At 49.8% G+C, this 12450-nt stretch overlaps 1 protein-coding gene across 1 annotated transcript in view; it reads left to right on the top strand.

The window, feature by feature from the left end:
• GAB3 (GRB2 associated binding protein 3) overlaps positions 1–12450 on the top strand; it is a 293254-nt gene that overhangs the window by 268031 nt on the left and 12773 nt on the right. The gene's annotated exons all lie outside the window — the stretch shown is intronic.

Genomic DNA, 12450 nt, shown 5'->3' with positions numbered 1-12450 from the left:
CTAAGACTTCTCAAATCCGGCCTGACTGCATAATACAGCATTGGTCACGCTGGGAAACAAACTTGATAAACACAGTGAGAACATCTGGTTAACTTTGCTAGACCAGTTGAGCTCAGGGGAACAGCCATGCAACCCACAACCTAGTGGGGAGGCTGAAAACTTAACAAACAGTGCCAGGTGCGGTCTTCTGCATCTCTGGCAGCAGTGGCAACATGCTAGGGGCACAAGAATGGCATCAATAGCCAACATGTCAGCTTTTAGTGACGGTATGGATTCTGCCTTATGGAGTGTTCCTGATGAAGTGTTCTTTGATATTGCAGCCATGATGACGTCTACTTTCTACACCAGCAATGCGGACAAAACGTGTTGGCTGTTGATGCTACTCTTGTGAAGGAACCAGTACAGAGAATGATATTAACCTTGTGACGCAAGAATAAAACAACATTTGAAGAACACATAACAGTATCTTCTGTGAAACACTCGCGGAGTGCTTGGGATCTCTTGTCTTTAGCTGTAAGGTGTGCCTTGTTTGTTGTATCTGAGCGGTTCAAACATGCAGGAAACAGTTCTCACTTGATCTATGTAGACTCAGTTTGTTCTATCCGAGCCTGACCCAAAGGGGAATCTGGTATGTACCACATACAGTCATACAATGAAGCCCATTCCTAGAGATTCAGGCTGTATTGTGAGTAAAAGAAGCCTGGACTCTACTAAAAGTATGGCCTTTTGTGCTCTCCACCTTATAGTAGGAAAAGACATGTAGCAGGAAAAGAAAGCCATATATCCAACTTCATGCAACTACAACACATAACTTATTTTTTTTTCTTCATGCTAATGTTAGCCTGAAAAGAAGAGGAGGATCGCGGCCAGCGCCAGAACAACAAAGTGGTGTCAATGGCCCAAGTAGTGCACCCGAATTTATCGCTAGCTCCAGTCCCTTAGCAGCCAAACCTGTATGGGTGGACAGTGGACCTGCAGAGTGGGAAGAGCCAGGGCTCTCAAAGGGCCAACGGTGGGCTACGTCACAGGCAGGGCTGGCTTTAGGGTGGAGCGACTGGTGTGGCCACACTGGGTGCTGACCTGGAGGGGGGCACGGACCCAGTGGGGGCGCTGTATCGAGCAATACCATATGATTTAAAAGCACCTGCTGCAGTTCCTTGTGCATCCAACTTTCAGGCAGCAATAAAAATGTCAAAATAACTCTTGTGATTAATGTTCCTCCTAGAGACAGAGATTGAAATTTTGTGTAGTGACAGCTTTGACTCCCTATAAAGTAGCGCAGAGGGTTAATATCCCTGCTGCAAAAAAACAGACCTGTATTTTATGTGGAAACTGGGTTAATTAGTATAGCCAGACTTTACCAGCGCTTTAAAACAAATGTATGTGAGGGACGGCTGTGGAGAAATGAGGGGCACTTTTGCCAGGTGGTAGTGAGGGAATCCGAGGAGGGGGTCAGGGGGAGGCGGGCGCCAAAAAAGATTGTTGCACGGTGTTAGAAATGGGGTCTTTGGTTGACAGTCAGGTTACCCCCTGTTCAAGCAAGGACCCTCACTCTAGTTAGGATAAAAGAGAATCACCCTCAGCTAACCCCTGCTTACCCCCTTGGTAGCTTGGCAGAGCAGTAGGCTTAACCTCAGAGTGCTGGGCGTAAAGTATTTGTACCAACACACACAGTAACTTAATGAAAACACTACAAAATGACACAACACCAGTTTAGAAAAATAGGAAATATTTATCTAGACAAAACAAGACCAAAACGACAAAAATCCAACATACACAAGTCAAGTTATGATTTTTTAAAGGTTTAAAATAAAAAGAGTCTTTAGGTAGTTGTAACAACACACTAGCGCTGCTAGCGTGAAAATGTACCTGGTTTGCGGCAAAAATAACCCCGCACGGGCGGTGTGCGTCGAAAATAACCCTGCACGGGCGTATGCGTCGAAAACAGCTCGGCACGGCGAGGCGCGTCGAAAAAGCCAGCCACGCGACGGTCCGAAAGTCCCGCGGCGCTGGTTGCGATCTCTCAGCCTTCGTCAGCGATGCTGCGCGTCGTTTCTCCTGCTCCGGGCGTCGATTCTCCGGTCGCGTTTCCTGCGGCGTCGTTTCTCAGCTGCGGAGCCGGCGTCGCGTCGTTTTCTCAGCCGCGATCGGATTCGCGTCGATCTTTTCTCCGCACGGCGCTCGGTGCGTGTATTTTTGTCCTTAGGCTGCCAGCCTCTCCTTTCAGGGTCCCAGGAACTGGAAGGGCACCACAGAGCAGAGTAGGGGTCTCTCCAGAGACTCCAGGTGCTGGCAGGAAGAAGTCTTTGCTATCCCTGAGACTTCAATAACAGGAGGCAAGCTCTACATCAAGCCCTTGGAGATTTCTTCTTCAAGATGGAAGGCACACAAAGTCCAGTCTTTGCCCTCTTACTCTGGCAGAAGCAGCACTGCAGGAAAGCTCCACAAAGCACAGTCACAGGCAGGGCAGCACTTGTTCCTCAGCGATCAGCTCTTCTCCAGGCAGAGGTTCCCCTTGATTCCAGAAGTGTTTCTACAGTTTGTAAGTTTGGGTGCCCTTCTTATACCCATTTTAGTCTTTGAAGTCACCTTCCTTCAAAGGGGACTCACACCTTCTTGTGAAATCCTGCCTTGCCCAGGCAAGGCCTCAGACACACACCAGGGGGCTGGAGACAGCATTGTCAGAGGCAGGCACAGTCCTTTCAGATGAGAGTGACCACTCCACCCCTCCCTCCTAGCAGAGATGGCTAATCAGGAAATGCAGATCACACCCCAGCTCCCTTTGTGTCACTGTCTGGTGTGAGGTGAAAAACAACCCAACTGTCAAACTGACCCAGACAGGGAATCCACAAACAAGGCAGAGTCACAGAATGGTTTAAGCAAGAAAATGCTCACTTTCTAAAAGTGGCATTTCCAAACTCACAATCTTAAAATCAACTTTACTAAAAGATGTATTTTTAAATTGTGAGTTCAGGGATCCCAAACTCCACATGTCCATCTACTCTCTAGGGGAATCTACACTTTAATCATATTTAAAGGTAGCCCCCATATTATCCTATGAGAGAGAGACAGACCTTGCAACAGTGAAAACGAAATTGGCAGTATTTCACTGTCAGGACATATAAACCACATTACTATATGTCCTACCTTATCCATACACTGCACCCTGCCCTTGGGGCTACCTAGGGCCTACCTTAGGGGTGCCTTACATGTAAGGAAGGGGAAGGTTTAGGCCTGGCAAGTGGGTACACTTGCCAAGTCGAATTTACAGTGTAAGAATACACACACAGACACTGCAGTGGCAGGTCTGAGACATGATTACAGAGCTACTTATGTGGGTGGCACAACCAGTGCTGCAGGCCCACTAGTAGCATTTGATTTACAGGCCCTGGCACCTCTAGTGCACATTACTAGGGACTTACTAGTAATTCAAATATGCCAATCATGGATGAACCACTTACATATAATTTAAACAGGAGCACTTGCACTTTAGCACTGGATAGCAGTGGTAAAGTGCCCAGAGTAACAAAAACAGCAAAATCAGAGTCCAGCACACATCAACAACCTGGGGAACAGAGGCAAAAAGTTAAGGGAGACCACGCCAAGGATGAAAAGTCTAACACGTGTCCCCCCCAGCTAAAAGTGGGGAGCAACTACCCAACCTCATGGGAGTTCTCATCACTAAGGCGGAAGAACCTGGACAGACCATCAGCATTGGCGTGCTCTGTACCGGGTCGATGTTCCACCGTAAAGTCCATCCCCTGTAGGGAAATGGACCACCTCAACAGTTTTGGGTTCTCACCCCTCATCTGCATTAACCATCTGAGGGGTCTGTGGTCGGTCTGAACTCGGAAGTGAGTCCCAAACAAGTAGGGTCTTAGCTTCTTCAGTGCCCAGACCACAGCAAACGCTTCACGTTCTATGGCACTCCACCTACGTTCCCTGGGTAGTAACCTTCTGCTAATGAAGGCTACGGGTTGATCTAGGCCCTCTTCATTCAGCTGTGAGAGTACTGCTCCAATACCATGCTCTGAGGCGTCTGTCTGTACAACAAACTCCGTGGAGTAGTCAGGTGCCTTCAGCACCGGTGCTGTGCACATGGCAGCCTTCAGGGCATCAAAAGCGTTCTGGCAAGCCTCTGTCCAGATCACTTTCTTGGGTTGCTTCTTAGAAGTCAACTCAGTTAAGGGGGTAACAATGGTACCATATCCCTTAACGAACCTCCGATAGTATCCTGTGAGACCTAAAAAGGCTCTCACTTCAGTCTGGGTCTTGGGAGGCTCCCAAGCCAGAATCGTGTCAATCTTAGGCTGTAGGGGTGCCACCTGGCCACTCCCCACCTGGTGTCCTAAGTACACAACAGAACCCTGCCCTATTTGGCACTTGCTCGCCTTAATAGTGAGGCCTGCCTTCTGCAGGGCCTCTAACACTCTCCAGAGGTGTTGCAGGTGTTCCTCCCATGTGGAACTAAACACAGCAATGTCATCCAGGTAGGCGGCACTGAACTCATCCAGTCCTGCCAACACCTGGTTGACCAACCTCTGAAAGGTGGCAGGGGCATTCTTCATTCCAAAGGGCATCACATTGAAGTGGAAGTGCCCATCGGGGGTAGAGAATGCTGACCTCTCCTTTGCCCCTTCAGTTAAGGCAATCTGCCAGTACCCAGATGTTAAATCAAACGTACTGAGGTACTGGGCAGCTCCTAACCGATCAATGAGCTCATCAGCTCGGGGGATGGGGTGTGCGTCAGTCTTGCTGACCGCATTGAGACCCCGGTAGTCCACACAGAACCTAAGTTCTGGAGTGGCACCAGGAGCAGTAGCCTTTGGGACCAAGACCACTGGGCTGGCCCAAGGACTGCTGGAGTGCTCAATAACCCTTAGGGCTAACATTTTGGAGACTTCCTCCTTAATGCAAGCCCTCACCCTGTCAGTCACCCTGTAAACCTTATGTTTAACAGGTGTACTGTCCCCAGTGTCCACATCATGTGTGCACAGGTGTGGGACTCCTGGGATCAGGGAAAACAGTGAGGCGAACTGTCCCAGCACGTGGCGACAGTCCCTCTGCTGTTCCTCAGTCAGGGAGGGGGAGAGGATCACTCCCTCCACAGACCCATCTTTCTCTCCTGCAGACAGGAGGTCAGGAAGAGGCTCACTCTCTTCCTCCACCCCGTCATCTGTCGCTAGGAGCATGGATAGCTCAGTTCGCTCAAAGTGTGGTTTGAGGCGGTTGACATGTAGGACCCTCAAGGGGTTCCTGGGGGATTGCAAGTCTACCAGATAGGTGACCTCGCTCTTTCTTTCCACCACCTCAAAAGGCCCAGTCCACTTATCTTGGAGAGCCCTAGGCTCTACTGGTGCCATGACCCACACTTTTTGTCCAGGCTGAAACTCAACCAGAGTGGCATTCTGGTCGTACCACCGTTTCATGTCCTCCTGGCTTGCTTCCAGGTTCTCCTGAGCGAGACGCCTGAAGCGGCCAGTCTGGTTTCTTAGTGCCAGCATGTAGCTAAATACATCCTGGGGTGGTTTACTAGGAGCTTTCTCCAAAGCCTCCTTCACCAGACTGAGCGGTCCCCTCACAGGGTGGCCATAGATGAGCTCAAAGGGGCTAAAGCCAAGTCCCTTTTGAGGCACCTCCCTGTAAGCGAACAGAAGGCATGGCAAGAGGACGTCCCACTTACGCCTCAAGGGCTCTGACAGGCCCTGAATCATGCCTTTCAAGGTGCGGTTGAATCTCTCAACCAGACCATTACTTTGGGGGTGGTAAGGGGTGGTGAACTTGTAGGTTACCCCACACACCTTCCACAGAGACTTCATATAAGTGGATATGAAGTTTGTACCCCTATCAGATACTACCTCCTTGGGGAACCCCATGCGGGTAAAAACCCCCATCAAGGCACGTCCCACCACGGGGGCGGTGACCGTCCTTAGAGGAATAGCTTCTGGGTACCGTGTGGCATGGTCCACCAAGACCAGGATGAACCTGTTGCCCATGGCTGTCTTGGGATCCAGAGGCCCCACAATGTCAATTCCTACCCTTTCAAAGGGAGTACTGACTACCGGTAACGGTTGGAGGGGAGCTTTGCATTTCCCCCCACTCTTGCCACTTGCCTGACAAGTCTGACAAGATCTACAATAAGCAGCTGACTGCTTGTTCATCAAGGGCCAGTAAAAGTGGGAGACAAGCCTCTTATAGGTCTTGTCCTGCCCTAGATGTCCTGCCAAAGGCACATCATGAGCCAAACCCAGTAGGAAGGTCCTGAAGCCCTGGGGTACCACCAGCATACGAGCTGACCCCGGCTCAGGAACCTTAGGCTCACTATACAGGAGGCCATCCTCCCAATAAATCAGGTGAGTACCTGGCGCCCCGCCAGCCGCCTGGGCTGCAGCCTGCTGCCGCAGTCCCTCAAGAGTAGGGCATTCCTTCTGCGCTGTGCAGAATACTTCCCTGGTGGGTCCCCCTTCCTGCTGCCACTGCGACAGCTCAGGGACCTCCCCCAGTTCAGCCACCTGTTCCCCTGTAGGTTCCGGGGCATCACCCTCAGGCTCTGCCTCCTCCCGGACCGTGGGAACTTCTGGGGCGGGTTTCCCGCGCCTCCTGCCTTTCCTCTTCTTGGCGGTCCCCTGGGCCACTGTTTCAGGCTCCAGGGGCTCTTGACTACCCTGATTGGCTGCCATAGACCGGGTGGATACGCATACCCACCCAGGCAGACCCAACATCTCCAAGTGAGACCTGTGTTCCACCTCCTTCCAAGGGGAATCCTCCAGGTCGTTGCCTAGCAAACAATCAACAGGCATGGTTGGACTCACAGCTACTTTCCAGGAACCTGAGACCCCCCCCCATTCAAAGGGAACCTGCGCCACTCTGCAGAGGCGCTCAGAGTTGTCTACTGCAACTACTTGGTGAAGTACCCGGGGATCAATCTGCTCTTCAGACACCAGGTGACTCCTCACTGTAGTCACACTGGCTCCAGTGTCTCTTAGAGCCTCCACCCTCTGTCCATTGATGGTCACCCATTGCCTGTACTTCTTAGTGTTATCAGGCACTAGGTTTCTCTGGACCATCTCACTGTCCCCTAGTGAGACAAGGGTCATTTCTGCTGGTTCCCACCCACCTGAAACCAACTCCTCCCCAAGCGCTACACTGGCCAAACCCTGGGACGGTGCACCAGTGGGTGCCGGTGTACTTTTGGGGCATTTGGGGTCCCCCCTCACATGACCCACCTGGTCACATGAATAGCACTTACGTAGGGGACCACCTGCCATTGGCTTCCCTTTGGAGAACCATGGCCTCTTTTCACTGGGGGGTTGGGAATCCTTACCCTGGGAATCAGTTTGGGGCCCTTTAGAGAACTCATCCTGTTTGCCCTTACCCCCCCCTTTCTTCTGAGAGGGACCCTGCCCACCCTTGGCGTGGTCTCCCCCATACCTCTTTTGGACCCTGGTGCTCTCCCAGCGGTCCGCTTCCTGTGCAAGCTTCCTGGGGTCAGTCAGCTTGCTGTCAATGAGGTGCTGGCGCAGCTCTGGAAAACATAAACTGTACAAGTGCTCCCAAGCAATTAAATTGTAAAGCCCCTCATACGTGTTTACCTTACTGCCCTTCACCCAACCATCCAGTGACCTGCAACAAGAATCAACACATTCCAACCATGTTTGGGATTCCTTTCTCTTGTAGGATCTAAACTTCTCTTTGTACTGCTCAGGGGTGAGACCATACCTGGTAAGTAAGGCCTCCTTCATGGCAGGGTAGGTGAGACTCTGAGCATCCCCTAAGGCCGTCAGTGTGTCCCTCCCCTCTGCCTCAAAATGCTTCCACAGGGCTGCCCCCCAATGAGCTTCAGGGACCAGGTTCATGTGGAGAGCTGACTCATAACCCTTGAACCACAAGTAGATATCATCCTCCCTCTTATAATCCCTCACAAGGTCTTTTGGGATGTGTACCCTTCTCTCAGGCTGCACTGTAGAATTGCTGCCACCATCCCTACTGGACTGGTTTCTATGATCTATCTCTTTCAAGCTAAGCTCATGAGCCATTGTTATCTTCTTCTCCTCAAGGGCTAGCCTTCTCTGCTCCAATTGGTACTCCCTTTCTGCCTGTCTGTCCTGTAACTCTTCAGGTGTCAGACCCTTGGAGGATACACTGCTACTTGCCCTAGAGATTCTCCCCTGAGACATAGCAGGCCCACCCACTACATCAGTGTGAGTGACTTGCAACTCCTCTTCCCCCTCTGGCTCCTCATCTGTGTGCCCCTCAGCTGCTTTGGCTGTCACCCAGGCCCTCAGCGCCTTTTGCAGCTCATCCTTCTTGGATGAGCTCTTAATGGGACAGCCAACATTACTACAAAACTGCTTCAACTGAGCCACCTTGTAGCTCTCCAATTTCTCCAAGTCAAAAGCAGCTTCAGCTAGGGCATCTCCAGACTGAGACATGATGAGAGGTTAAAAAAAATATGCACAGTTCCAAAAACAGAAAAGCAAGTTCTCAAATGAAGTTTCAGCAAAGTCAATCCCGGGATCAGCGAAAAAAAAGAAACTGAATGCAGAGAAAAACAGTCCAAGTAAAAAACAAAAATCACAAGACTAGTAGTATGTGGTCACGTAGTGGTCTGAGATCAAAACAGTAGTGTACACTTAATTACTGTATGTCAAGTACAAATACAAGTCCAAATCCCGACCGCTGGTCACCAATGTTAGAAATGGGGTCTTTGGTTGACAGTCAGGTTACCCCCTGTTCAAGCAAGGACCCTCACTCTAGTTAGGATAAAAGAGAATCACCCTCAGCTAACCCCTGCTTACCCCCTTGGTAGCTTGGCAGAGCAGTAGGCTTAACCTCAGAGTGCTGGGCGTAAAGTATTTGTACCAACACACACAGTAACTTAATGAAAACACTACAAAATGACACAACACCAGTTTAGAAAAATAGGAAATATTTATCTAGACAAAACAAGACCAAAACGACAAAAATCCAACATACACAAGTCAAGTTATGATTTTTTAAAGGTTTAAAATAAAAAGAGTCTTTAGGTAGTTGTAACAACACACTAGCGCTGCTAGCGTGAAAATGTACCTGGTTTGCGGCAAAAATAACCCCGCACGGGCGGTGTGCGTCGAAAATAACCCTGCACGGGCGTATGCGTCGAAAACAGCTCGGCACGGCGAGGCGCGTCGAAAAAGCCAGCCACGCGACGGTCCGAAAGTCCCGCGGCGCTGGTTGCGATCTCTCAGCCTTCGGCAGCGATGCTGCGCGTCGTTTCTCCTGCTCCGGGCGTCGATTCTCCGGTCGCGTTTCCTGCGGCGTCGTTTCTCAGCTGCGGAGCCGGCGTCGCGTCGTTTTCTCAGCCGCCATCGGATTCGCGTCGATCTTTTCTCCGCACGGCGCTCGGTGCGTGTATTTTTGTCCTTAGGCTGCCAGCCTCTCCTTTCAGGGTCCCAGGAACTGGAAGGGCACCACAGAGCAGAGTAGGGGTCTCTCCAGAGACTCCAGGTGCTGGCAGGAAGAAGTCTTTGCTATCCCTGAGACTTCAATAACAGGAGGCAAGCTCTACATCAAGCCCTTGGAGATTTCTTCTTCAAGATGGAAGGCACACAAAGTCCAGTCTTTGCCCTCTTACTCTGGCAGAAGCAGCACTGCAGGAAAGCTCCACAAAGCACAGTCACAGGCAGGGCAGCACTTGTTCCTCAGCGATCAGCTCTTCTCCAGGCAGAGGTTCCCCTTGATTCCAGAAGTGTTTCTACAGTTTGTAAGTTTGGGTGCCCTTCTTATACCCATTTTAGTCTTTGAAGTCACCTTCCTTCAAAGGGGACTCACACCTTCTTGTGAAATCCTGCCTTGCCCAGGCAAGGCCTCAGACACACACCAGGGGGCTGGAGACAGCATTGTCAGAGGCAGGCACAGTCCTTTCAGATGAGAGTGACCACTCCACCCCTCCCTCCTAGCAGAGATGGCTAATCAGGAAATGCAGATCACACCCCAGCTCCCTTTGTGTCACTGTCTGGTGTGAGGTGAAAAACAACCCAACTGTCAAACTGACCCAGACAGGGAATCCTCAAACAAGGCAGAGTCACAGAATGGTTTAAGCAAGAAAATGCTCACTTTCTAAAAGTGGCATTTCCAAACTCACAATCTTAAAATCAACTTTACTAAAAGATGTATTTTTAAATTGTGAGTTCAGGGATCCCAAACTCCACATGTCCATCTACTCTCTAGGGGAATCTACACTTTAATCATATTTAAAGGTAGCCCCCATATTATCCTATGAGAGAGAGACAGACCTTGCAACAGTGAAAACGAAATTGGCAGTATTTCACTGTCAGGACATATAAACCACATTACTATATGTCCTACCTTATCCATACACTGCACCCTGCCCTTGGGGCTACCTAGGGCCTACCTTAGGGGTGCCTTACATGTAAGGAAGGGGAAGGTTTAGGCCTGGCAAGTGGGTACACTTGCCAAGTCGAATTTACAGTGTAAGAATACACACACAGACACTGCAGTGGCAGGTCTGAGACATGATTACAGAGCTACTTATGTGGGTGGCACAACCAGTGCTGCAGGCCCACTAGTAGCATTTGATTTACAGGCCCTGGCACCTCTAGTGCACATTACTAGGGACTTACTAGTAATTCAAATATGCCAATCATGGATGAACCACTTACATATAATTTAAACAGGAGCACTTGCACTTTAGCACTGGATAGCAGTGGTAAAGTGCCCAGAGTAACAAAAACAGCAAAATCAGAGTCCAGCACACATCAACAACCTGGGGAACAGAGGCAAAAAGTTAAGGGAGACCACGCCAAGGATGAAAAGTCTAACACACGGGAACCACCAATGCTAAAGCCGACCCTGGTCACAGGTACTGCTCAGCATGACGACTGCGCCAGGCTTGGTAGAGACCTCAGCTTGGTTATCTGTTGAAGTTAGTCCCTGACTTAGTCCTGAGAAACCAAAGCGCACCACAGCAGTGTAGTTACAAATACTTACTGGACACTGCTCTATTTGATAATAATTAGCGCATTAGAATAGGTGATTGTTACAAAACTGAATGCAGGAAATCATCAAGTTTAATGGTACTCAAATTACCGGCTTTGGAAGTCTGGTAGAGTGAATTGGCCTTGCCTGAATCCGAGCATGTGACCTGCTGACCACAGCAGATACCAGTAGTGAATGATTAACTCACCAAGCCATCTTGCCAGCAGTGTGGGCTCGTTGCTGGAGCGCTACAGGTTTCTCAGTAAGTTTCCCCCAAGATGATACACGGCGACTGCTGAGTTTATCTGCATCCAAATGAACATTCTTTGACATCTAACCAGCATCACCAGAGTAGGGACGGCTCCCTGTTGCAGCCACCACCGCCAAAGTAGAGAAGGTTCCCTGTCATAGGGAAAACAATCGATGCTGGCAGCCCTCATCCGGCAAAGCTGCCCTTCTTGTGCTCTCTAGGCCTGGTGGTACTTCTCACTAGGAAAATGAATGTGAACGCCCCAGAAGCAGCTGAATTAAGAGGCAGCACAATTAAAACTCCCTTTATCTCTTGCAGATAACTCAGTGAGTTAATCCTTGTCATCTGCAGGTCTCGAGTTGGAAACCAAGACAAGCTGCTTCAGCCCTTCATCCTTCTGAGGCCGTAAATCTCGTTTTAGGTTGTGTTGCTTACATACCTAGATTCAGCACAAGTGCCACGCTGAGCGCTATGAAAACAAGTTACTATTCAGTCTGGCAAAACTGCTTCCAAAAGTTCTTGAAAGGCTACGCCTGGATATTGTATCCGTGCTGCGATAGGGTTGGTCATTCGCTAGTCATATGTAAAGTTGTATTCAATAATAAAAAAACAAATTCGTTGCAGAGTAGCCCGTATCCTTAGGCCCTCTGGGCACTTCTTCTGTGCCTCTCTGAGCTCATCATGTCAGTCCACTAGCTTATGTATACTTCAGGTATTTTGCCACCAAATATGATGCCCCTTTTCTGGTGTCCTTATGCTGAAAATATTGTTGCGCGTGCATGAATCCAGAGATCTTCATGTAGTTTCTCGAATCTATAAACATGGACTCCTGGAAGGCGAGTCATTTCCAGAGCCTTTAATGATCTATAAGGCGCAGAGTGGAAGAGACATAGATGCGCTGAGAGAATGTAAAGATATTCACCCGCTGAATGACGCCTGTGTGTTTTTTTTCCCTGTGCTCCGATAAAAGCTTCTTTTACCCCATCCACTCACAATTCCCGTTACACAGGCTAAGATTTATTTGAAATAAAGTCAATTGTTCTCGACAGAGGAAAGAGAAAGACACCCTCTGATGGAATACTTCATCTGGCGCGAATGGTTCTTGCACTGCACCCAGTGGGCCTTCTAGCCACGGCATCTGCTGTCTTTGAGTTCTCGCACGCTGCCACCACCTCGGATGTTTCCAAAAGGTGTGGAGTGGGAATGCTGTAGGCCTGGAATCT

This window comes from Pleurodeles waltl, chromosome 2_1 (genome assembly GCF_031143425.1).
Source record: "Pleurodeles waltl isolate 20211129_DDA chromosome 2_1, aPleWal1.hap1.20221129, whole genome shotgun sequence".
Taxonomy (NCBI): Eukaryota; Metazoa; Chordata; class Amphibia; order Caudata; family Salamandridae; genus Pleurodeles; species Pleurodeles waltl.
This window is presented reverse-complemented; position numbering and strand designations above follow the sequence as displayed.